Genomic DNA, 27,944 nt, shown 5'->3' with positions numbered 1-27,944 from the left:
TTTGGACCTCTAAGAACAACACAAGGTGGTACAGGATACCTTTTAATTCCTTTATTCAAGCACAGATTCATGGCATCCTATGGGACAGACACCATGCCGGGTGCATGTCTCTCCTGGTTGACTCTTGATTCTGTGCACTCTGCACTGTTCAACTGCCTTGTTTCTCATGTGATGATTCAGAGAGTTACCGCTGCTTTCTCTCCACCCTGGTTTGCTGGGGTGGGCTCCCCTAACCTCCATTCCTTTCCCGTGGACCATGCTGGCTAAGGACGCTGCTACGAAATTATGACGGGATCACTATTTCCCTGCTGCCCTGCCTTCAATGCAATTCAAGAAAAAAATCAAAATATTCCAGCAACCACCCACCCCCCCCCCCCCCCAGTGTCTCTTCTCACTCTCAGAAGTCCAGTTACAAGTGGACGGCTACCTGTTCCTTTCTGGCTCCTTGACAGCTAAGATTATATCCCTGGTGTACGGACATTCCAGGAACAAATGAAACTCACCTTACCACTGCTTATTTTTAGTGTCTCTGCATTTATATTTAGAAAAGAAGTTCTGACGGGCCTCCAAGAGCAACATTCTCACAATTTTTGCTGGAGCATGGGGAGGCCACAGGGAGGGAAAGTAAGTCATGCTTGTCATTCGCTGTTTATTTCCTGGACCTCGTGCCACTGCACAGGCACATGTAAAAAAAGAGGCAAAGTGAGAGCAAGAGCCAGGGCTCACCTCCAGGTGCTCACACCCGGCCATCCGGCAAGCCTCCCGGCTGGCACACGCTAGCTTCACTTGCAGGGTTCCTAAGAGGAAGGGCGGGCCAGAAGGACCCAAAGTGGTGCTGACTAAAAACTGAAGTGAAATCACTCCCAACCTACAACTTGACATATTTTTTCTTCTTTTCAGTTCCTACAAAACATGTTCCTGCGTATTTTTAAAAATTTCTAAAATAAGTATTATATTCATATAGTATAAAACTCAAAGGAAGATTCTGTCACATCTATCACAGACAAAGGGTTAATAACTCTTAATACCTCTTGGACATTAAGGGACAAAAGGCCAAAAACTTGAGAGAAAAATGAACACAAGACATGAACAAACAATGACAGGGACATGTGAAAAGGACATGCTGGCCACATTCAAGTGGCTCTTCTGAATGGTGAAACCTGGGATAATTTGAGCAACAGAATAAATGTTGATAGATTATAACACAGAGAATAAAATAAATATCTGAGTCCAAAGTTTGAGAAGCACTTCTCTAGAATGAAAAAGGATAAAGAGTATTAGGCATAGACTTTTTTATTGGGGTGAAAGGAGCATATAGTAAACTGCACATATTTAAACTGTACAACTGGATAACTCTGCCATGTTTTCTCCCATGAAATGATCACCACAGTCAACAGAGTGAACATACCCATCATCCCTCATCATCTCCTTTTATAATCTCTCTTTTCTGCCTCTCCCCCAAACTCTTCCATCCCCAGGTCACCAGAGATCAGCTGTCATTATAGATTAGTTTACATTTTTGAGTATTTTATATATATTGATTGTGTCTGGCTTCTTTCACTCATGTAATCATTTAGAGATTCATATGTATCATGCATGTATTAGTAATTCGTTCCTTTTTACTGGTGAATAGTATCTCATTATTTGGTTATATCAAATTTGTTTATCCGTTTTTCTACCTACAGACATTTGGGGTTGTTTTAGTTTTTGGCTATTAAAAATAAAGAAGCTATGGGCATTGTATATAAGTCTTTGTATGAACATATGATTATATTTCTCTTGGGTAAATACCTGAGTGGAATGGGGTGGGTCATACAGTATCCTTAACCTAAGTGCCACATTACCTAAATGACTTTGGAAATGAGTGGAGTCTACAAGACTAAAGGCAAAAGAAACTGCACATAAGCACTGTATTCTAGTGGATAAAGTTGTTTCCTTGTGTTAACAATTCTGATCCTACAACACGTGTATTCTGGAATTACACAATTAAAAAAATGGACAGTGGGTGGTAAGAGCCAGGTTTCTCACTGTTGAAGTGAGAATTTATAGATAAGCAAGGGAAGGTGGCCAGAATGATCCTGGTGCTAACAGATTAAAATTGAAGACATAAGTATGAACTCATGTTTAGTTTAACACAGATACACATGGTTACATACAGAAATATTTATTGATATGCATATATATGCAGGTAAGTATATACACATATATTTTCTTGGTCAGCTGAGAGGGCCTAGAACAATGAGCACTCATAGAGTCCAAATTTTGATTTCTAAAACCCTTCTCTAATAAAAGGAACCAGGGCTCCTTGGAGAAATGGCTACTCCTAGGACTGGGCAGGAAATATAAAAATGTACTTGGAGTATCTTATAGACCCACGAAGCAAGGGAATACTCAAAAACCACCCACCATAACGATGGGGCATATAAAAGGCACACAGAAGCAAACTGGAAAAACTTCCAATAGCCATATTTTAGAGATACATACATACTGAAATACTGACAGAGCAAATATGATATGATATCTGGAATTTGCTGTCAAATAACCTAAGGTAAGGGGTGAGTAGGAGTATAGTGGAAACAAGGTTGGTCATAAACTGATAGTTTTTGAAGCTGGGTGATAGTTACATGGAAGTCAAACTATTCTGTCTACTTTTGTAAGTGTTTGAAAATGTCCACTGAAAAAGGATGAGAGAGAGAGAAATTTTTCAGCAACTCAAGTTCCAAGAGAAACAACGGTGCCCTCCAAGGATATCAAACTTGTATCTTCTTCTTTTACCTGCCTATTATAAGGCTTTTCTGATTTTAGCCCCTATTAGCCAAGACTGCAGTTACACAACCGTATCCTGGATGCCCAGGGCTGCATTTAATTTCCATATTTTATATAAGTGAGATTTGGTGCCCAGGCACACGTTTGCCAGAGGAAACAGGGAAGCTTTTGACAGCATACCGGGAAAGGTCTGGAAGCCTCCATATGAATTATGGAACCTCCAGAAACAGATACTTGAGCAATTAAAGCTCACCCTAGAGTTTCCAACACAATGTGGCCTTGCAGCTCCATAGAATCAGGCTCACAAGGACCAACTTTTCAACGGGGACATAAATCTATCTCCAGACCGACTGCCAGCAACATATGAAGGTATACTTTTACTCAAGAAAGAGGGAGATATAAAGAGAGGAAAAGAAAAAAGAAGACAAGGATGAGAGAATACTTTTTGCATTTTCTCCTTTGCAGACCACAGTAAAATGAGTATCAACAAAATAATCATTAGAAAATGGGCACTTCCAACAAGTTCAAAGGAATTTTGGAAGTTAATTGGAAGTTAACGAAGGGTTGAAGTGGAATCACTGAGGTCTTGATAGTACTAAAAATTCTTAAATATTCTCAAATTCTTTTTAAGAAATTATTGAGACATAATTTACATACAGTACAATCCAATCTTTTACTGTATGATTCTATTTGACAAATGTATTCAGTAGTATAATCATCACCACAATGAAGATATGTACAGTTCCATCGTTTTCCCCAATTTCCCTGTATTTCTTTCTAATTAGCCCTTTACTACCTCTACTAGCTCCTGTTAACCACTGCTCTGATTTTTTGTTTGGTTTTGCCTTTACCAGAATGCCATGAAGTAAGTAGACTTTAGAGTCTGATTTTATTCACTTAACCATAATCCATCTGGAATTCAGTCATGTTGTTCTATGTATCACCGTTTCATTCCTTTTTACTGTATAGTATTTTACAAGTTCATCTATTCATCAGTTGAGGTTCACTTCGGTTATCTCCAGTTTTTGATGATAATGAATAAAACTGCTACAAACATTTACGAACAGGTTTTTGTTGGAACGTACGTTTTTATTGATCTTAATTACCCGAGTGAGTTTGCTGGGTCTTATGGGAAGTAGATATTTAACTTTATAAGAAACTGCTCATCTGTTTTCAAAAGTGGCTGTACCATTTTGTGTTCCCAACAGCAACTTACGAGAGTCCCAGGTGCTCTGCATCCTCAACTGACATTTGGTATCCTCAGTTTTTCCCTTTATTCTAACAGGTATATTCTTGCACCTCATTGTGGTCTTAATTTGCAGTTCCCTAATGACTGATGATATCGAACATGTTCATGTTTTTTTTCCTACATCTCTTTTGGTAAAGTGTCTGTTCAAATCTTTTGCCCAATTTTTAATTATTTCCCTTCTGAGAGTTATGTATTCTGGACACAAGTCCTTCACACCAGATGTTTGCTGTGCAAATATTTTCACTCTGATTATGACTTGTCCTTTCATTTTCTTAACAGTGCCTGGATGGTTAATTTTATGTGTGAACCGATTGGATTTTAAGATTAAGTATTATTTCTGGGTGTGTCTATAAGGACATTTCCAGATGAGACTAGCTTCTGAGTTGGTGGATTCAGTAGAATAAACTGCTCTCTTCATTGTGGGTGGGCATCATCCAACCCACTGAGGGCCGAAACAGGAGAAAAGGCAGAAAAAGGAGGAATTCACCCTTTTCTCTTTATGTCTGATTGCTTGAGCTGAGGCATCGATCTTCTTCTGCCTTGGTGCTCTTGGTTCTGTCTTCAAGCTGGACAGCAATCTCCACCTTCAGCTCTCCTGGTTCTCAGACATTTTTGGATTTGGTACTGAATCATACCACTAGCTTTTCTGATCTCCAGACTTCAGAGTGCAGCCCATGGAACCTCTCAGCCTTCTTAATTGCGTGACAGCCAATTTCCTGTAATAAATGTTTATATCTACCCACCTACCTACCTACCTACCTTGATAGATATTGTATCTTGACATACAATGGCTTTTGAATAGAACATTTTAATTTTGATAGTTTTAGCAATTTTTAAAAATGTCATAGTTTGTGCTTTTTGTGTCCTCTTTAAGGAGTTTTTTGCCTAGCACAAAAATCATAAAGATACTCTTCTATTTTCTCTTTTAGAAATTGTATAGTTTCAGGTTACATTTAGGTTTATAACCGAATTTGAGTTGATTTATGGTGTGAAGTAATAGTACAGTGTCATTTTATTTGTTACATTTGGATGTCCAATTATTCCAGCATTATTCATTGAAAAGACTATTCCTTCTCCTTTGAATTATCTTGTCACATTTGTCAAAATCAATTGACTGTATATATGAAGGCCTATTTCTGGACCCTCAATTCTGCTCCACTGGATTATACGTCTATTCTTAGGCCCAAGCCACACTGTCCTCATTACTATAGCTTTCCAGTAAGTCCTGAAATCAGGTTGTGTGAGCCTTCCAACTTTGTCCTTTTTCAAAATTGTTTGGCTATTCTAGAACTATTGACTTTCCATATACACTTTAGGATCAAGTTTGCCAATATAGAAAAAAAAAAACCTGCTGGGATTTTGACTGGGACTGCAATCTATAGCTCAATTTGGGAGAAATACATCTTAACAATATTGGGTCTTCTAATTCATGACCATAGGATCTCTCTGCATTTAGTTGTGTTTTTTTTTCTTATCAAAGTTGTTTAATTACTAACATGTAAGACTTGCATATACAGTTGGTCCTTGAACAATGTGGGGGTGAGGAGTGCCAAAATAAATGCATAACTTTTGACTTCGCCCAAACTTAGCTACTAACAGCCTCCTGTTGACTAGAGTAGCCTTACTGGTAACATAAGCAGTTGATTAGCACACGTGTGGTATGCCGTATGTATTATATACTGTATTCTTACACTGAACTGGAGAAAAGGTTAGGAAAATCATAAGGAAGATAAAATACATTTACAGTACTGTACTTATCAACAAAGTTCCGCATTTAAGTAGACCTGTGCAGCTCAAAACCACGCTGTCCAAGGATCAACTATATTTTGTTAAACTTATCGCTAAGCACTTTAGGTTTTTTGATGCTATTATAAACAATTCTGTCACAATTAATTCAATTCTCAATGTTCCAGTGGTCATTTATGTGCAACTGATTTCCGTATATTACTCTTATACCCTGAGAAGCTGTCACAGGATAAGGAGGGGCAGGTTACATGGGGTTGGGTGAATGGGAAGAAGACAGAACATCTGAAGCAAAGGTACTGAGACATGAACAAGATAAAGCAGGCAGGACAGCAACCCTAAAGCATTCTACATTAATCCCAGTGCCAAAAGCAAAGCAGGAGGTGGCAGGAGGTGACTCTTCAAAGGGTAAATTACAGAGGGCGCTGAAGCGAAGCTAAGCAGGTAAGAGGTTTGGAGTTCACTCGGTAGAGAGTGGGTAAGCCACTGACAACGTTTTAAACCACCAAGTTTCATAGTAGGTTGTGTTTCAGAGAGAATGCACTGATGATTACGAAGAGAATGGATCTGACGCAGGGAGAGAGGAGAGTGATGAGAGAAGTATGTGAGGCTGGGGGTTTGGTTAGGGAGCTATTAAAATAATTCAGGACATAAGATGATAGGGCAGGAACTAAGAGGATGATGGCTGTGAAACAGGAGATTCCTGATACATCTGAGGCTGAATCAGGTTTTGGAGCCTCTGCACTCAGGTGCCATTCTCTTCTTATTGCCCGAGAAGACCCCGTCCGCAACGTACGATAACGCCAAGTCTCTCTGAGCTTGGAAATTATCATAATTCTGTGTTATGCTGTCTGTAAATTACTTTTAAATACTTTAGGATATGCGTTGTGTCACATATAGGTGGGTACGTTAGTTCTAATTCAAATCTGAGAGATGGTTAATTATCATTTAAAGAGCCCTAATCAGAAATAAACTTTGCAAGGGGATTAGCATTTGAGGTTAGCTCTCCAATATTCTCCGTGTAAATACACACCAGGAGGAGAGGTGGTCAACAACAAGGGAATCAGAAATATGGTTTCATTAGTGAAACTTAAGTATATATGAATTGACTAGACATCCCCTCACTAGCTTGATTTAGGAACAGCAAATTAATGGGTACAGTAGCCTAACTTTCTCTGAAGAGCATTCCAGGCCTAGGGTTCCCTTTGGGTTTGTATTCTATCACTTAACAAGGGATTCTGATCCAAGAGAAGTCTAGTGGATTCTCCTGCCACATACATACTGTTACATCTGTTCTGAGCGAACCTTTCACGCAAAGCTCTCGTCAAGTGCCTAAAGATTAGAGAGTGGGGAGTGGGTTTAACAAAAAAGTTGTGACTATTGTTGTCCTGCCTGTTAAGACAGACTTGTCTGGGGGGCCTAATTCCACCTGCTTTCACCGTAGCCCAGCTCCAGGCAATGAGGCTGGAAAAAAGGGTCCTAGGGCTCTCACTCAGTCATTTGGTGTCTGTAACCTAAAGCCAATCGCCTTTGATCAGCAATCAGCAACACTTGCATTCCTTTCAGAAATTTCCAAACTCCCAATGCTGTCCGCACCAAACTCTGCTCACGTAGTCTGTCCCCCTGGCTGGTTCTTCTGGGGCAGAGCTTTCTGGTCCTCCCAGTCCCCGGATAGTCCCTCTCCAAGTTGTGTCGTATCCCCTCAGGGCATCTTGTGCTCTCTGAATGTCACAGCTATCAGCTTAGCTGCTTATGGTTCTCAGATTATTCCCTACGTGTTCATCTGACCTCCCCAACTGTGAGACAAACCTTTAGAGGAACGGGATTCCCCTGTCCCTTCCTCCTTTCCATATTTTAAATACTTTGGTCAGGCACTACCCTTGGCACTGGTGAACAAGGCAAACAGCTTCTGCCCTAAGACAATGTTCAGATGAGTTAGCAAGACAGACAAGAAAATGAGCAATTTTGAGAGAGCACGATAAGGGCAGGAATTCACTCATTAACTCATTCATTCACCTGCTCTGCTCATTTCACAAATGCGTACTGAGCTAATTCTACTTTAGCCACTGGGGGACACTGCTCAAGAAAGAGCCTGACCTCACTGACTCATAGTCCACGAAAGGGACGAGCCCACACTCAGAAGAGAAGAAGGAAGTTGAATCCTGAAGGACAGACAGTTGCGAGGAAAAGCTGATAACCACCAGTTAGCTGGTGCTGAGTGGTGCTTTAAATTGCTGGGAATCATCAGCTCCATCTTCCCACCACAAATCTCTAATTCAGGCTTTCTTCCTGGAGAAAAATAAAACCAAGAAATACTACCCAATGTTTTCACATGTGTCATGCTGTGCGGTGAGGGGCACCTCCCTCCCCAGGCTAAAGTTCTCCAGGGAAGCAGCTTCTGAGGTGGAAATCCCCAGAGAGTCAACCAGCTTGCGAGGGGGAAATCCACATTTTCAATAGCTAGGTGTTGTTTTTCCTCTGGACCCTACTAAGAAGCCCTAAACTAAATTTACAGTTAACCCACAGGAATCTCTTTCTTCTCAAAGTAATAGCCTACTTGATAAAATAGGTTTATCAATGGGAATGAATACAGCAAAATGTAGCAAGACCAGTGGGTTCACCCCTCAGTTCTTTATCTCGATTTCAGAGCTAAACGGCACCAGAGTCCTCTCACCTGAACAAAGCCTGCATTCAGGCCACAGTCCTGGAGCTCTGCTGGGCCCAGCTTCCTGTCTGTATCACACAGTCTAGGGTGTTTCCAGTGAACCCATCCCCCTCCTCTGTTAAGAATTCCCCTGTCTGAGGATGAATCAGCAGAATTTTGCGGCAGTTTGAGGTGGGAGGGACCTCCCATGGTGTCTCTATTACGGTTGGGAAGCTGTGAGCTCATCTTTCCAGCTGGCCCACTCTCAAGTTTGCCGAGGACTTGCCTTTCTGCGGTGCAAAAGCTCAGTCCCAACATGACTTGATCTGGGTGTTAAAGAAATTCAACTGAGTAAATTTGAAGACCTAATTGGCTTTATTCGATGATTCATAAATTGGGCAGCCTCCCATCTAGCCAACAGAAAAGAGCTCTGAAGAGCTGTAGAAAGGGAAAGTTTTTAAAGGCAGAAAGGGGTTGGGAAAAGTTTATTAGAGTGCATGGTTTCAAGCACCTTCCTCCTAAGGGGGGTGGAAAGGGTGTATTGGGTGAATTTCCTCCCTAGTGCTGATCAGGTAATTCTGGATTGGTCGGTTAAAGGTCACATTCCGGGAGAGGCTGAATTTCCAATTTGCTGAGTAAAGCTTGGCATAAGGGACTCCATTTTGGGCCTGTAGTCTCTTTTTTAACAGTTTCCTCTTTTGACTAGATTCTCAGCTAAACTGAGAGATATGAAAAAATTTTAAGGCATTAACAGCACTCCCTGAAGTACTCCGTATTTTCTTTAAATCTTCTGTGTGGTACGCACAGGTCACGGCCTTTTGTCGTCGTTCTTTTGTTTTGCTTAATCTCTGTGCCATTCACAGACCATGACTTCATGTTCACAATTTTTTAGGTTGATCATTCTCTTCATTCCTTTTCTGATCGTCCAGCCTTAGGGAGAGCATTTGCTGGGTGGTTAGTAACTGTGAAGATGTACTGAAAACCTTTGAGAGAGTACCATGTGCTAGGGAGACTACTATGATTATTATAAGTAGGATAACTTTCAATGTTTGAAATACCCTTTGGAGCCATGGTCCCCAAGACCCAAAACAATCAAAATCAAGTAAGTCAAAGGAGCTGCCACTGAAGGAGTCATTTTTATACCAAATGGTTTGCTCAGTGATCTTATGTAACTGCGTTTCAACTTCCCCAGAGTGCTAAACCAGGTGTAATAGTTGATGTTAGCAGAGCAGAGGCAATCCTCACTCAGCTGAGAGATAATTAGCACTGTTATTATCGACAACTTCGGCCAGGGTCTAAGGATTTTTGTTGGGCAGCTATTGTCTTGGCAATGGACTCCACAACACTTTTCAAGAGTTGGAAAAGGAAAGGTCCTAGATGGTAACATAGGAAGACCGTGAACTCACTTTCTTCACAGACACACCAAATCTATACCTATTCATAGAGCAATTCTTCCTGAAGAACTGAGGGCTGACTGAAAGCATCCGTACAACAAAAGATACAGAGACCACATAAAGAAGAGCAATAGAGACAGAGACACAGTAACAAACAGAACTCCCAGCTCCCTCACCCCATGTGGCAAACTGCACTGCAGAGGGATAGACCTGAGGGACTGTGAGCTGATTCCTCTGCTCTAGGACACAGAAAAATTGCCGTGGGTTAAAAGGCCAACTAGAATATGAAGGATCCAGCCCTAAATTGTGCCAAAAAGTGGGGGGCTCTTTCTGGGTTGGAGAGGCTGACAAGCATCATGGCTTATGTTCCCCCTCCACCTTGACAGTGCAGATGGAATGAGGGTCCTGGCATCCTAGCCAGCCTACCATCTGAGCAGCTCCAGACCTCTAGCCCACACCAACTCCAGTGACCCTATCAAGGTGGCCCTGGAGCAGCACACACCAAGACACCTCTGGTCAGCCCTCACTACAGCTGTAGCCTCCTCTCTGAAGTGACAGAGGCAGAAAGAGCCCCGAAGCACTCCAGGCCTGTACCACTTTGGCTCCAGACAACTCATCAGGGTAGCTTAGGTGCAGAGTGCCCTGGGGATCTCCAAGCCCCCATTTGCTTTGGCTCCAGAGGACTGGTCAGATGATCCCATGCACGGAGCATCCCAGGATTCCCCAGCCCCGTGCCCACCTTGGCTGCTCGGGCACCCCTGCATGGAACACCTGTGGACACCCTCGTTTGCACCCACTTCAGCTTCAGCTGTCCTACTAAAGTGCCCTCTACCCAGACAGTCCCAGGACCACCCCAGCCCATACCCACTTTAGCTCTGGCTAGCCCACCAGGGCTGCTACAGCACAGAGTGCTTTGGGACCCCTAGCCCAAGCTGGCCACAGCACCAGCTAGCCAGTCAAAATCACCAGGCACACATAGTCTACACAGGAGACAGAGGAATATGATCCAAATGAAAGAAAAAGACAAAACCTCAGAAAAAGAATTAAAAAAAAATAGAATAATCTACCTGATAAAGACTTCAAAGTAATAGTCATAAAGATGCAACTGGACTAGAGAAAGGAGTGGATGAACCCAGTGAGAATTTCACCAAAGAGACTGAAAATCTAAAAAAGAACCAATTAGAGTTGCAGAATACAATATTGAAATGAAAATGAACTACTAGAGGGAATCGACAATAGATCAGAGTGTGCAGAAGAACAGATCGGTGACGTGGAAGACAGAAAATGGAAAGCTAAACAGGAAAAAGAAAAATGAATAAACAAATGAGGACAGGCTAAAGGATATCTTGGACAACATCAAGCAAACACTTAAATTATAGGGGGCCCCTGGGGGAAAAGAGAGAAAGGAGCAGAGAATTTATTTTAAGAACTAAGAGTTGAGGGATGCCTGGGTGGCTCAGCCGGTTAGGCAGCTGCCTTCGGTTCTAGGATCAAGTCCCACATCAGGCTCCTTGCTTGGTGGGGACCTGCTTCTCCCTCTGCCTGCCTCTCCCCCTGCTTGTACTGTCTCTCTGACAAACAACTAAATGAAATCTTAAAAAGGGGGGGGGAGGGGAAGGGAGGGAAGGGAAGGGAAGATAGTTGAGGGGCACCCAGGTAGCTCAGATGGTTAAGCGTGTGCTTTCAGCTCAGGTCATGATCTCCAGGTCCTGCAATCAAGCCCCGCATTGGGCTCCCAGCTTAGTGGGGAGTCTGCTTCTCCCTCTCCTTCTGCCCCTCCCCCTGACTCTCCCCCTGCTTGTGCTCTGTCTTTCTCTCTCTCTCAAATGAATAAATAAAATCTTAAAAAAAAAAAAAAAGAAAGAATAGTTGAGAAGTTCCCTAGTCTGGGGAAAGAAGCAGACATCTAGGTTTAGAAAGCATAGAGAGCTCCAAACAAGATGAACCCAAGGGGGTCCATAATACAATACAATAGAATTAAAATGTCACAGATTAAAGATAAACAGAACATTTTAACAGCAGCAAAACAAAGGAACTACTTATGTACAAAACCCCTAAGTCTATTAGCTTATTTTTCAGCAGAAACATTGCAGGCCAGAGGGAGTGGCATCATGTATTCAAAGTGCTGAAAGAAAAAGAAAAACCTACATTGAGGAATACTTTTCCTGGCAAGTTTATCATTCAGAATGGAAGGAAAGATGAAGTGTTACCCAGAAAAACAAAAGGTAAAGGGGTTCGTCACCACTAAACCAGTCTGGCAAGAAATGTTAAAGGGACTTCTTTAGGTGGCAAAGAAAAGGCAATAATTGGAAGTGAAAAAATGGTAAAAGGAAAAAATTTCATGAGTAAAAGCAAGCATACAGTGAAGGCAGCAGAGCAATCACTTATAAAGCAACTTTGAAGGTTAAAAGACCAAAGCAGTAAAATAGGTGGTATCTAAAAACTCAGTGAAGAGAACTCACAAAATAAAAAGATATAAAATATGACAACATTTACATGAAATATAGAGGGGGCAAAAATGAAGTTCTTTTAGAATGCGTTTAAAGTTAAGTGACCATCAAATTAATATCAGCTGCTCTATACTTAGTACGTTATATACGAACCTCACGGTAACCACAAACCAGAAACCCGTATTACGTATACAGAACATAAAGAGAAAGAAAACCAAATATAACACTAGAGAAAGTCATCAACCACAAGGAAAAGAACAAGAGAAGAAGAAAGGTACAGAGAACTACAAAAAACAGCTACAAAACAATTAGCAAGGTGGCAATAAGTATATACCTATCAATAATTAGTTTAAATGTAAATGGATGGTCTGAATGCTCCAATCAAAAGACGGAGGGCAACAGAATGGATATAAAAACAAGACCCATCTGTCTGTTGCCTGTAAGAGGTTCACTTTAGACCTAAAGACACACACAGACTGAAAGTGAAGGGAAGGAAAAATTTTATTCCGTGCAAACAGAACTGGGGAAAAAAAAAAAAAAAAAGCCAGAGTAGTAATGCTTACTTGTATCAGACAAAGTAGACTTAAAAACAAAGATAACAAGAGACAAGAAAGGGCATTACATAATGATAAACGGATCCATCCAACAAGAAGATATAAAAAATGTAAATGTCTGTATGTTCAGCATCAGAGCATCTAAATGCATAAAGAACATATTAGCAGACATAAAGAAATTGACAGTAATACTACAATAGGGGACTTCAGCACCCCACTTACATCAATGGATAGATCATCCAGTCAGAAAATCAACAGGGGAACAGTGGCTTTAAATGGTACATTAGACCAGATGGACTTAATAGACAGGCAGACAGACAGACAGATAGATAGAAACACTCCTTCCAAAAAAACCAAAATACACATTCTTTTCAAGTGCATACAGAACATTCTCCAGGACAATCCCATGTTAGGGGGTACGGCCTTCCAGTATGGAACATGTAAGTCACAGGGATGAAAGGTACAGCACTGGGAATGTAGTCAACGGTGTTGCAGCACTGTTGATGGTGACAGATTAGCATACTTGTGGTATAGAGTTGTCCAATCATTGTATTACACACCGTGTTGTCTTCTGAAAACCAAATTCTAATTTTGCGCCAGCTTACTTCTGATGTTAAAATTCATTTGGCTTAATTTCTTCTAATCGTAGCCAGCTTGACCACACATTAAAATTTCTGTCCAAAGATTCCTTTTCCATAAACTCTGTACGTTTCTTTTTTACATTCAGATTTTGTCCTTTGTTTTTCTTTGTTTGTATTCTGAAATAACCAGCCTCAGCTCAGGACAAAATCATTTTCTTTTACCTTAATGAAAATGCATTTCCATTTCTCATATTTTCTTTTACCAAGAACGTGCCAGGTTTCCAGGATCATGACCTGAGCCAAAGGCAGATGCTTAATCAACTGAGCCCCCCAGGCACCCCTCAAGCATGACTTCTGATCAGAAAGATCTATCACCCAGGAACGGATAAGGTAGGGACAAGATATTTCTTTATTTCACTTTAGTTGAAGAAATTTCTCTATTGCTTTTGTATGAATTTTTTTTCTCCTGCAATTAATCTGCCACCTTGTGGCCTAACTGAGAAATTTCAGGTCCCATAGACTATAGAGAGAGGATTGATGAAGCAGGAATCAATATTCTTTTGGCTAATACAAGCACACACAGTGCTGGCTGTCACAAGTGAATACATCAATAGAAGGATGCCTTCCCCTATATAATGCCTCTCTTCCCTGCCATACAGAAGGCATTTTATAATTTTCCAAGAATTCATGGAATAATAAAGAAGTGCTGAAATCATAAACACTGTTTACATCTGTATGCTTTTGACTCCATAAAATGAAAACTAGAGTATGGTCCTTATATTTTAATGGGAAGAGAAATTGCCCTAAAAGCTATAGAGTCCCATAAGATTAATTTCAACTTATAAAATATCCCTTAAAAGTAATGAGATGGATTTACAAACATAGATATAACCTGGACACTGAGGAGACACCCACTAAACTAGAAGAAAGAGTAAACACAAGCGGGTAAATGAAATCTCTTTTCTTTAGGTGAGTCCTGAGCCAGTACGCAATGATCTTGAGAGACTGAGATGGCTACTTCTATGTGAGATGGGTTGTCCTTCAATCGGATCACTTCTTAGATTCTGCACAAAACAAATAAGCATTGACCATACCCCACCGTTGTGTAGACTTGTACCCTTTTAGTTGCTGGATACTAGGGAGGCTGGGAGAGGAGTCCCAGAGAAGGGATGGGTGGGGGTGCTGGAGAGCCAGGCTAGTACAGACTGGTTGAACCTCAGCCTTGCCCTTAGTTCAACCTGTTCTCAACTTCAGAAATGCTGCCTAGAGATAGACGTCTTCTTTCAAAATTGAGATACAGCTGACATGTAACATTAGGAGCTCAGTTCTTATCAGCTGGTAGGAGAGCAATAATTAATTTTGCCACCTGAACGTACAATTTATCCGGCACACTCCCGTTCCCAGAGAGCGACATTTTCCCTTCTCCCCATGTTCTCCCAATTGGTGTTTCTGGGTATCATTCCAGTCCCTGCTGGGACCAAAATCATGCTCAACATTTCCATCCCGCTTTACTGGGACTCACTTTTCCCCAGAGCTGAACTGTGACATCTTGTCACTAGCTAGCTAAGAACCTGCTGCAGCCTGACAGATCTCACTGTCGGCTCACCACGTGGGACGCCTCTGGTACCAACCCCAGCTTGGAAAGAGCGAAGGTCCCAGAATCCTCTAGGACAAGGGGATTTGAATTGCTTGCCCTTCCCGTTGGGCCATCCTACGTTTGGGTAACGTTTTGAAGACTGGCTGCCTCCCCTTTCCCATTGGCTCCCTGCTGCTTCAACACTGAAGCCAAATGGTCAGAGCTCAAAATCATGCACTCTGCTTGTGGGAGGGTAAAACCTGAGCACTCCTCAGGGGGTTCAGATGTTTTGAGAAGTCAGCGAGAAGGTACTTGAAGAACACATACTGATTCTTCATGAACTCAATAACTGGAGTCACAATAAAGTCTTCTGAAGGGCAGAAAGGGATGGGGGCAACAAAGATAGAAGCTATGAAGGCAACGGAACTGGAAAGGAGAGGGGTGCTCCGCTTAGAAAAATTGTCTAAAGCCCAAGTATGGCATCGGAGTCCCTAACAGATCTTCCCATGTCCATGGCAGACATCACTCACTGATTCCAGCATTCCTGCCTGCTGCACCCAGACTTGGACTTAGAAAATCTATCTTCATATAGCGTTCCAAGTGCTCACTATGAATTAGTTGTCATGCAAGTTGAGAACTACCAGCCAACTGGATTTAAGGGAAGCAGTCAGTACCTTTCTTCTTCCTAAGCCATGAACATGATATAAGGCATGCATGGAGGAGGGAAAGTCCAACAGGAAACCAAAGAGGAAGGCTGTGCTAGGGAGAAGCAAACTAACTTTTCAAGGCCTTGTGGTATTAGAATTTAGGACTTTTCTTATTTAATTATGAGCATTTCACACATTTTTTTCTTTTCTTCTAATTGCCTTCTTATGCCCAATACCATTTCCCCTCAATGCAGTCTCTCCTACAATCCCTTTTCCCCCTCATTCCCAACCCCCCTCCCAATTGACTGGTGTGCTGCAGAGCTGAAAAAGGAACATGGTTGCCTGGAAGTCCCTCCTGACCCACAGGCAGCCTGCCAAGTTAAGTCTGTGGACAGGAAAGGTGACTTGGGAGCAGTCACGAGAGTCAAGGATGCCTGTCCACGCTGAGTGGCCATTTGTGCCTACTGGAATCTAATTTGTGATCCTGCCCCAAACCCTGCAAAAGTTGAGGTTCTGCAGCTACCAAATGTTCCCTGAATGTGTCCTTTTGCTCAAAATCAAAATCAAAAAGAAAAACAAGAACATAACAGGAGATTGTTTAACCTAGCCCCAAGGAAAAGAAAGGGAAAACACTAGAACGTGAAAGACTGCTTTCAGTGCAGCTCCAGGTGGGGGTGGGGGTTATATTAAATTAAATATTCCTATTATCCCTTTAGAATCTAGGAAGCACAGCCTGGCAGCTACTCCTGGTTAAAGCTGGTCTCAGATCTCTAACTGGCAGCAAAAGGTATCCACTTAGACTCTTACTGTCACCTATGAATGTTACCACCCTCTACCACCCAAAATCGAAGCCTCAGAATCATCACTGATGCCCCCTTTTTTCTTAATAATCAGAATATAACTGCCTCAATGTCCAACAGATTCTCTCAAGAGGTCTCTGGATCCACTCCTTTCTCTATGACTGCCCCCTTGTCCTTAGCTTCATCACTACCTCACCCTTGTATTACTGGACCCATTTGGTCTCACTCACCCTCCAGCTTCAATCCCCTCCTTACTACTAAACCAATATTTCTAAATTCAGATTTCATCTTTTTACTACCCTAATTCCATAAACCTCTCCAATGGATTCCCATGCTGACATTCAAAGCCTAAAACTCTCTGGGCTGCTATGCAAACCCTCAATAACCAGTCACCATATTTCCTCTCTACATTATTATTAACTATTTCCTACTGGTATGCACGTGCTCCCAAAATTATGTTTCCACACACAGAGTGAGCCTCTTGCTGGAGTACAAGTGGTCTTCTGCTTGCCTTTTAGGATTAAGCAGGAGTTCAAGTGAGATCCTACGGCTTTGTGTGTTCCTAGCAAGACCTCCCCACCCTCACCTTGTCATTACCATCAAGGCTATTTTCACTCTGCCTTTTAGCTATGTGTGTGTTTCCTTACAAATTCCAGGTCTCCTTGTTCTTCCCCACCTCCCTTACTCTAATACTCACATGAGCCTACACATCCCCTTTTTTGACCTCATCTCCCACCGTTCCTCACCTTCTGAAACAGCTTCAATGTGCTGTTTGGAACTTACTATCCAGCAGCAGCAAAACTGCCTACATCCTCAACGTCTCTGAGTATTTTCATTTTCTTTCCCTCACTGAAAGTTGACTCTCCCCTGAGGATAAACTTTGGATAAAGCTGCTTATGTAGCTTTCTCAGAAGGAGCTGCTTTCTCTTCTACATCTCCCTGGCCAGTAGGTCTGAGGGAGAGGGGCTTTGGGGTCCTCCTTATTCCTCTTTGCTCGTTCTCGACTATTCCCTTCCCTCTTCTCTAAATGCATCTGGCTTTGATGTTATGTCATTATATTATACTACCTATTTCCCTACCTTGTGACAGTCACGTATCAACCCACTGGTTACAGTCCATCATTCTTTGAAGACTTTACTCCTGAGTCATTGTCACCCTCCCTAATATATTCTTGTACTCCTGCTATGGTTCTTGATGTTGTTGTAAGCAATTCTCCCAGCTGACTCCTCAGCTCCTTGACCTCATCTCTTCCAAAAATCATACTATAAATTTTATTTTTACCAACAACTACAATCTTATATCAATTTCCAGTCATTACTATCTATCTCTCTAGCTTACTTCCTTTAGTACCCGGCCTCCAAGAATCTTCTACCACACCCAACCTACAATGCATTGTTTTTTCCACCTTTTCACTGACCTTTACTCCCCTCTTATCCTCATGTACCTCCTTTCCCAGATCCAATTCTATGGTCATTCGTTATATTTACTCCCTTGCATACAGCCTCAGCTCCCTTGCCTCTCTCTCTCTCATTTTGTTGTGCATCCTTGTGTTAAAGCATAATTTTTTAAAACCAGACCCTGCTGAAAATATTAAATGAATGCAGATCAAATATTTTATTCAGTTAATTAGTTAATGAGTGAATCAGGAAGAAGTTATAGCCAGTTCAAAAAGCACTTAAGAAGCTGAGTACAGGATTGCTAGATGAGGTATAACCTGGTTAACATTCAACAAGGATCATAAACTATGTGTTCCACTAGGCAGTAATTATGTACATCCCTGCTGGACAAAAAACTACATTATGCACCTTCACATATTACCTGGTACCTTGAATCAATGGTTAACTGTGAGCTGAACTAAATTTGTTCCCCTACATAATCCCTGGGTAGCCACATGACAAAGAAGGACATTAGACCCAGTTTTGCCCTATTTTAGAAAATAATAATGTTTTTTCAAAGAAACAATTTTCTGGGGACACCTGAGTGGCTCAGCTGGCTGAGTGGCCAACTCTTGGTTTCAGCTCAGGTCATGATCTCAGGATCCTGCGATCGAGCCCTGCATTAGGCTCTGCACTCACTGGGGAGTCTCCTGAAGGATTTTCTCCCTCTCTCCCTCTGTCCCTTCCCCCACTCATGTGTGTGCTCTCTCTCTCTCTTCCTCTCTCTCCCTCAAATACATAAATAAATAAATAAATAAATCATAAAAAAGAAAAGAACAGAAGAATTTTTCTGACACTCCATAAAACTACAAAGTGGTTCAACCCAACCACTATGGACTTGTACTGCACAGCTAAACATGTCTGGAGAAAAACAAAACTAAAGCTCTGACATGAAATTCATGATCAGCAGTTCAAGAAGACTATCCTGAACAGCAACCAGATTCCATTATCTAGTTTAATCACTCTCTCCCACTCTCCTAGGTGACTACATCACACTTTCTCTCCACCAAACCTCGCACACCTCTTTTCCTACCCCTGCTCTAAGCCAGTAATTTTGTAACTTATTTCACTTGAGAAAATACAAGCAATAAAAACAAAAATTCTAAACTGCCGCTACCACATTTCTCTACCTATATGCATCTGTGCCCATACATTTCACTTTCTCTTCTATTACTGCAGATGAACTGTCCTCACTCCTAGAAAAGGTCAAGCACTCAACTTTCAGTTACCAGCCATATGGGGTAACAGGTTTGGACTTAACATTTTTTCTTAAATCACATGAAAATGAAATAAAATGTATGAAAGAGCAGCCTTCAGGCATTTAACAACAGGCAGCACAGAATAGTGATGTCCAAGAGAAGGGAAACAAATAAAATGAGCCTTATTATTGCCCCAGTTTACTGTCCAGAGAACTTTGTAGGCCATAGTGCCAGGAATGGAATCACAATAAGAGCCTAATAGTCGTTCTGAGTTAAGGAGACACTGGAGTTTTGGGAGGCCAAGACAGCTAGAAAAATAACAGGAGGGAGATGCAGAGCAAGAACTGTGATGATCTACAGAGAAGTCCCTTTGAGTCTTGGACCAAGTACTGCACATTTGTATGAGTAAACTATCCAAAGCTTGGCAAGAACCACAGGAAAAGAGTAAGTGGAACAAATCTCTAGGGGTCACACCAAATTGATTATAATTTGTATTAGCACTAGCCAGAGTAGAAAGATTTCCTAATATGTAGGACATTTGGTAATGTGCTCAGAAGGGTACTGCCTTAGCAGTGGGGTTAAATTAGCCCTGAAGTATAAGCCTTGAAAGGGTCAAAATGATTCCAAGTAACTCAACATGTCCCAGAACAAAGCCCAAAGATATTAAAAGCAATACTTTAAATCTGGCACCCAATAATGTAAAATTCACAATGTCAGGCATCCAATAAAAAAATACCAGGGATACAAAGAAGCTGGAAAATGTGGCCTACAAACAGAAAAAAGACAAAAGCTGTCAATAGACTAAAAAATGACAGATATACAATTAGCTCACAATGAAACTAAACCGCTATTATAAATATACTCCATATGCTCAAGAACAAAAGCAGAACATGCACATGATGAGAGAAAAGGAAGATATTTTAAAAGACCCATGTTGAAATTATAGAAATAAAAATACCTGAAATAAAAAACACCCCGGATGGTAGTAATAATAGATTAGACACTGTAGACGAAAAATAAGTGAATTTGAAGACATAGTATTAGAAACTACTCAAACTAAACACACCAGAGGAAAAAAACAAACAAACAGAGCATAAATGACCTGTGGGAAAAAAACTGAACAGCCTACTATATACATGTGATTGGACTCCTGGAAGGAGAGGAGATGGGAAGAAATTAAAAAATATTTGAAGACCCAGTAGACAAAAAATTTCTAAACTTGCTGTAAACTAAAACCTCACAGTTCTAAGAAGCTTAATAAAGAAAAACCACATAAAGAAAAGCTTAATAAAGAAAAACCACACAAGCATGTCATAATCAAAGGCTGAAACCCTACAAAAAAAGGGGGGGGGGTAATCAACCAGAGGAAAAAGGACACATTACATATATAGAAACAAAGGTAAGATTTCAGCAGACTTGCCTCAGACTTGCAAGTCAGATACTATCTGTAAGCTACTGAAAGAAAAAAGGTGTCAACCCAAAATTCTGCACTGGCCAAACTAAGGCAAAACCCAAGAGAAATGAAGGCATATTTCCAAAGACATGCACACAGTATGGTTCACAGCAGCTTTATTTGTAATAGCTGAAACCTGGAAACAACCTATATGTCCATTAATAGGATAAATAGATAAACAAGTTGTGGTATAAAACTGTCAATACATGACAACAGTAGTGAAACTCTAATAATTATGCTAAGCGAAAGAAGCCAGATTTAAATGAGTACATAATTATGATTCCATTTACATAAATTCTAACACGAAATGCAAATTAACTGGTACTAACAGAAAGTAAATCAGTTCCTGCCTAGGGGAGCAGGGGCTAGGAGCAATGGAAAGAAGTTACAAAAAGAAATAAGAAACTCTTGGGGGTGATGGGTATGTTCATTACTTTAGTTGTAGTGATAATGTCACAGGTGTGTACACATTTCAAAGTTTATTAAATTATACCCTGTAAATTTGTGCAGTTCATTATAGGACAATTATACCTCAAAAAAGTTGCTTTAAGGGGTGCCTGGGTGGCTCAGTTGGTTAAGCAACTGCTTTTGGCTCAGGTCATGGTCTCAGGGTCCTGGCATCAAGTCCTGCATCCCTTCCACTCCCCCTGCTTGTGCTCTCTCTCTCTGTCAAACAAACAGAATCTTATTTTTTAAAAAAAGATTGTCTTAAAAAAAAACTGCTTTAAAAAATTGTATCAAAGACATTTCAGACCAAAAGAGAGAGAGAGAGAGAGAGAGAGAGAGAAAGAGTTCATTACCAACAGACTTGTACTATAAGAAATGGTAAAGGAAGTTCTTTAGAAGAAGAAAAAACACCAGAGTAAGGAGTAAGAAGAATTGACTATTGGATTTAATGAGGTGAAGATCATTGGTGATTACAAGGTGTAAGGAGCAACAAAAACTTTAAGCATATAAGCAAATATAACAGATTGCTTCTCATTATAAAAATATCTTGAAAAAATAGACTGTCTCAAATAAAAATAAAATATTAAGTTCATACACATGGAGAAGTAAAATGTATGACAATTGAAGAAAGGATGAGAAAAGAATGTGAGTTTACTTCTGTAAGATTTTTACCATCTATGTGAAGTCACATAATATTTGATGGTAGACTTTGTTAAGATAAAGAAATATACTTTAAAGCCTAGGGAAATGACACAAAACAAAAAAACCAAAGAGGTATAATTAAGAAGCCTACAAATGAAATAATTTAAAAACGCTGAGGGGCGCCTGGGTGGCGCAGTCGTTAAGCGGCTGCCTTTGGCTCAGGGCGTGATCCCGGCGTTCCGGGATCGAGCCCCACATCAGGCTCCTCTGCTAGGAGCCTGCTTCTTCCTCTCCCACTCCCCCTGCTTGTGTTCCCTCTCTCGCTGGCTGTCTCTCTCTGTCAAATAAATAAATAAAATCTTTAAAAAAAAAAAAACAAAAAAAAAAAAAACGCTGAATCCAAAAGAAGACAGGAAAAAAAGGGAGAAAAGAAACAAAGAACATAGAAGACAAGTTGATAAAACTACAAGATGGTATATTTATACTCAATTATATTGATGTTACATTAAATGTAAATGGTTACACTTTCCAACTAAAATAGGTTGTCAGATTAGATAAGAAGGCTAGATCCAACTTGATTCTGTTTACAAGAAGCACTTTAAATATAATGGCATTTAGAGGCTAAAAGGATAGAAAATGATATATCATACTAACATTAATTAAAAGAAAACTGGAGTGGCTAGATAATCCTCAGAAGATAGACTTGAGAACAAGGAAAAAAATCAGAAATAAAGAGAATATTTTAGAATAAAAGAGTAACTTCATCAAGAGGATATATCGATCCTAGTAAATCCCAACCACTAATCTATAAACTAGATCCCATCCCCATTAACCTACTCAAGGTTAACCCTTGAACAAACTATTACCTCTCCTTAAAACCAGTTTTTCTTCTTTACTGGAACTTTTGTATTACCATATAAAGATGCTGTCATTTATCCTATTTAAAAAAAAGATACATTCTCTCTTGACCCCAGATCTTCCTCCAGCTAATGTTCAACTCTCTTTTTTCTTTAAATAAAATTTCTGTTAAAGGTTCTTTATACTTGCTCTCAATTCTTTCGTCTCATTCACTCTCAAATCCATTCCCATCAGAACTCTATTAAAACATTTTTGTCAAGGTCACCAATGATCTTTACCTCATTAAATCCAATAGTCAATTCTCAGCCTGATTTACTTGATCTAACAATAGGATTTAAGACAAGTGATCACTCTCTACTCCTTTATAAGCTTTCTTTTCTTGACTTCCAACACTCTCTTGGTTTTCTGCTGCCTCCTTCTCAGTCTTGTTTCCCTTCCTGGTTTATTTCTAAGATCAAAACATTACAGTGCTCTAGGGATCAGACTTTAGTCCTCTTTTCTTTTTTATCTACACTCATGTCCTTGGTGATTTCACTGAGTCTTACAGCTTTAAATGCCATCTATATGCTTGCTAATGATTTCCAAATTTATATCTCTAGACTAAACTCACTTGTTACAGGGACTTGAATATTTAATTACCTATTCATCATCTCTAACCAGATGTTTATTGAGGATTTCAAATTTAACATGTCAAAAATTGAACTGGCTCTACTTGGTCATGATCTGGGAGAACCTGGTGAACACTGATTTAATACAATCGCTCACAGATGAGAGAGCCTTTGTGCCTGGTTTTCAGCGAAGTTCCAGCACTCCATTAGAGCCAAGAAAAAAAAAATTACGAGTTTGAATGCACTGGAGAGGATAAGGAGGACAGTTTGACTTAACCTACATCACCCCTTCCCCAAAGGCAGCATGGCATAGGGCCAAGAAAGATTTTCCCTGGCTTTTGGTTTATTCTGCAGGTAAAAGAGAGAGCATGTGAGTGAGCCCCTCTTTCTCCAGTATATAGGACAATGCCAAAGGGACTCATTTTTCTCTCATCCTATCCAGAGTGCTAATCAAAAGTTCTATGATTCAGAAGGTGGGAAGAGGTGAGGAGAGTGACAGAATTCTTGCAGGACATTAAAGGGATACAGATCCTAAACTGTCTTGTGGATTTCATCAAGAAGCCTGCCCATAAGCTGCCTGGAGAGACTCACCCACGGGCCAACCCCAACTGGCCCACAGGTAACCACAGTGTTGTGCAAGCCTCACACTACACACCTCCACCCAGGGCCAGCTCCCTGTGTGTGCTCCTAACAGTGGCACAAGTGGGTTTTGGCAGACTGCCAAAGAGCATACACAGAAAATTGACTGAATCTTCAGGCTAAAGAAAGACCACAAAACTGAGGTTTAGGGCCATGTGTGGGAAAACAAAAGAGAGGCTGTGAGTACAGAGTATGCTGTAGGATCCAGAGAAGACATACAAGTTTAAGAACTGTGCCACAAAATGGAGCAAGGAGCAGGGGTACCCACAGAAGTCCTGAGTAGCCTCAGAATCTCTAGCAGGACTAATAAAAAGTATCTTTCTCCCAAATGCAAATTAGTAAAATTGTAGGAGGTGATGGCTACTATGAACACAAAGACATCAATGCATAACTTCAAGGAACATGCAAAATCAAGGTAACAAGGCACCACCAAAGAGTCACAATAACCTTCTGGTAACAGAGCACAAAGACATGGAGATGAATGATTTATCTGATTAAGAATTCAAAAAAGCTGTTTTAAGGAAATTCAATGAGTTACAAGAAAACACAGACAATTCAACAGGAAATTCAGAAAGCAATACATAAACTAAATGAGAAATTTAACAAAGAGATAGAAATGATTTTAAAAAATACTGAGCAGATACTGTAGAGCTGAAGAATTTTCTCAAAACTCTTCCAAAAAATTGAAGAGAATACTCCTGAGCTCATTTTATGAGGCCAGCATTACTTTGATACCAAAGCCAGATAAGAACAATTCAAGGAAACTAAAGACAAATACCCCTGATAAATATAGACAAATTCTCAACAAATACTAGCAAACCAAATTCAACACTATATTTAAAGGACCATACATCAACGACAAGTAGGATTTATTCCACGAATGCAAGGATGGTTCAACATAGGCAATAAATGACGTATCACAGTAAGAGAATGAAAGGTAAAAATCTTACAATCATCTCAATACATGCAGAAAAAGCATTTCACAATAATATAGCATCCTTTCATAATAAAAACTCTCAATGAATTGGGTATAGAAGGAGCATACCTCAACACAATAAGGGCCATATATGACAAGCCCACAGCTAACATCACACTCAGTAGCAAAAGGTTGGAAGCTTTTCCTCTAAAATCAGGAACAAGACACAGGTGCCCACTCTCACCATTCTTAATTTGACATAGTTACTGGAAATTCTACCCAGAGCAACCAGAGTAGAAAAAGAAGTAAAAGGCATCCAAATTGGAAGAAAGAATTAAAATTATCTTTGTTTGCAGATGATATTATATATAGAAAATCCAAGATTCCACTGAAAAACTGTTAGAGCTAATCAACAAATTCAGTAGTTGCAGGATACAAAGTCATCATACAGAAATCAGTTGCATTTCTATACACTAACAATCAGATATCTAAGAAATAAAGAAAACAATTCAATAATACTGTACTAGACACATGGAAGTTGCCAAAGGAGCAAATCTAAGTGTTCTCACCACAAAAAAGTAATGGTAATTATGTGCTGTGATGGAGGTGCTAGCTATATAACGTGGTAATCACTCTGCAATATACAAGCGTATCAAATCAGTACACTGTACCTCTTAAACTTACAGAATGTTACATGTCAATTATATCAAAAAGTTGAGAAGAAAAAGAAGAGTCAAGTGGATATCAAGATTATAGGAGTCTTGTAAATGAATGCTTAGGTCATCCATGTTCAGTCTTTGTTCTTTCAAAATATAAGCATTTAATTCCATGCATTTCTCTCCAAATATTTGTTATATCCATGAGTTTTGAAATGAGGTATATTCATTATTATTAAGTTCTAATTTCCCTCCCTAACTTCCATTACATTTCTTCATGAGTTACCTTGAAGAACATTTTATGTACTTTGGAACTCTTATTTTTAGATGTGCAAATTTATAATTTTTATATATTTATAAAATTTATAAATTATAATTTTTATATATTCCTGATTTATTGACCTTTTTATTAAAATGAAATAGCACACTCCATTTCTACTGATTTTTTTTTTTTTTTTTTTTTTTTTTTTTGCCTTAAAATCTATTTTATCTGGGGTGCCTGCATGGCTAAGTCCGTTAAAGCATCTGTCTTCCGCTCAGGTCATGATCCTGGAGTCCTGATCAAACACTGCACTGGGATCCCTACTCAGTGGGGAGTCTGCTTCTCCTTCTGCCCCTCACCACTCTGTGCCCTTTCTTGATCACTCTCATTCATTCATTAAAAATAAATAAATAAATAAATAAATAAATAAAAAAAAATCTTAAAAATTTATTTTATCTGAAATTACTATAGTCACCCAGGTCTTCTTATGGTTACTATTTGCATGATATATCTTTTTCCACCTTTTTTCTTTCAAACTATTTGTATCTTTGAATCTAAAGTGTGTTTCTTATAGCAAACTTATTTGTGGGATCATGCTTTAAAAAAAAATCCAGTCTGACAATCTGTCTTTGGATTGGGGTATAATCCATTTACATTTAATATAATTATTGATACAGTTGGATTTATGTTTGCCATTTTTTCTATTTGTTTTCCATATGTCTCATATCATCTCCTTTACTGACTTCTTTTGTGTCACATATTTATTTTTGAGGATACCATTTTAACTCATCTGTTGATTTTTAATTATTTTTTTCAGTTATTTTCTTAGTGGTTGGGATTACAATATGTATGCTAACACCAAATACATCAGGTTAATAGTGAATTAATTCTTGTAAAAATTGCTCTGATATAGATTCATTTCCTCCTCTCTCCTTTCTGCTATTATTGTCATGTATATCTCTATATGCCACAAACCAATAATATGGTATTATAATTACTGTTATATGCAAATTTATTTTTTAAAAAGATTTATTTGAGAATGTCTTTATTTTGCCATTTTTTGAAGGACACTTTTGCTTACTATAGAAACTGCCTTGGTTGACAGTGTTTTTACTAGTTTTTAAACGTCATTCCATTGCCTTCTGGTCTTCATGGTTTCTCATGAGAAGTCACCAAAAACTCATATCATTCTCCCCCCCCCACCCCAATACATAAGTAATCTTCTCTTACTGCTTTTAGGATTTCTTTTTATCTTGTTTGACTTTTAGCAGTTTGATTATGATGTGTGTAGGCACAGATCTTTCTATTCTGACAAAAGAGTTAATGGAGTTCACTGAGCTATCTGAATCTCTCTATATATGTTTTTCATTAAATTTGGTAACCTTTATCCATTATTCTAACTTTTTTTTTTTAAGATTTTTATATTTATTCGATGGAGATAGAGACAGCCAGCGAGAGAGGGAACACAAGCAGGGGGAGTGGGAGAGGAAGAAGCAGGCTCATAGCGGAAGAGCCTGATGTGGGGCTCGATCCCATAATGCCGGGATCACACCCTGAGCTGAAGGCAGACGCCCAACCGCTGTGCCACCCAGGCGCCCCTATTCTAACGTTTTTTTTCTGCCTCTTTTTCTCTTTCTTCTCCTTCTGGGATTCCACACACACATGAAAGATGTTAATGAAAGGGTCTCTGAACCTCTCTTTTTAAAATCTTTTTCCTCTCTGTTCTTCAGAATAGGTAATTACTATTGTTCTGTGTTCAAGGTTAGTTTCTTACTTCCACTATCTCAAATTTACTGTTAAGACCATCTAGTGACTATTTAATTTTGATTATTATTTGGTTCTCTTTTCAGAGTTTCTGTTTCTTTACTGATGTTGCTTGTGCGTCATTATATTTCCCTTAAAATTATTTAAGCATAGCTTCACTCTATTCTTTTAACATAATTGTAAGAGGAGCTTTGAAGTCTTTGCTTCTAAGTCCAACATCAGAGTCAGTGTCTGATTGCCTTTTCCCCTTATGAGACACATTTCCTGTTTCCTTTGCACGTCTCAGAATTTTGTGATGGAAATTAGACATTTGAAATAAAATATTGCAGCAACTCTGAATTCTGCTACGTATATATTTATTAACCCTTGAAGGTTGCTGTTGTTTTAATAACTTGACTAGATTTAACCTGAAGAATCTTTCTCCTCTGCAGTGTATAGCTGCTCATGTCTCTGCTTGGTTTTTGTTTGTTTTACCCTTTTGCTTATAATTTTATTCTGACTCCCTGGGAATTGCACCTGTTTGTGCATGGCTTAGTGGTCAGCTAACAGCTGGTCAGAAGTTTGTGTTCAAACAACTCTAGCTCATAAGCCTTCCACTCTATGTCAATGGAGCTGTGTGTGGGTTGGACAGCACATTCAAAATTCGGGCATTTTGAAGTC

General features: G+C 39.7%; 1 protein-coding gene across 3 annotated transcripts in view; it reads right to left on the bottom strand.

The window, feature by feature from the left end:
- Positions 1-27,944, bottom strand: part of NAMPT (nicotinamide phosphoribosyltransferase) — a 401,813-nt gene that overhangs the window by 206,289 nt on the left and 167,580 nt on the right. The window lies entirely within an intron of this gene.

This window comes from Ursus arctos, unplaced genomic scaffold (assembly GCF_023065955.2).
Source record: "Ursus arctos isolate Adak ecotype North America unplaced genomic scaffold, UrsArc2.0 scaffold_3, whole genome shotgun sequence".
Classification (NCBI taxonomy): domain Eukaryota; kingdom Metazoa; phylum Chordata; class Mammalia; order Carnivora; family Ursidae; genus Ursus; species Ursus arctos.
The sequence above is the reverse complement of the archived record's forward strand: the minus strand, read 5'-3'. Positions and strand labels throughout refer to the sequence as shown.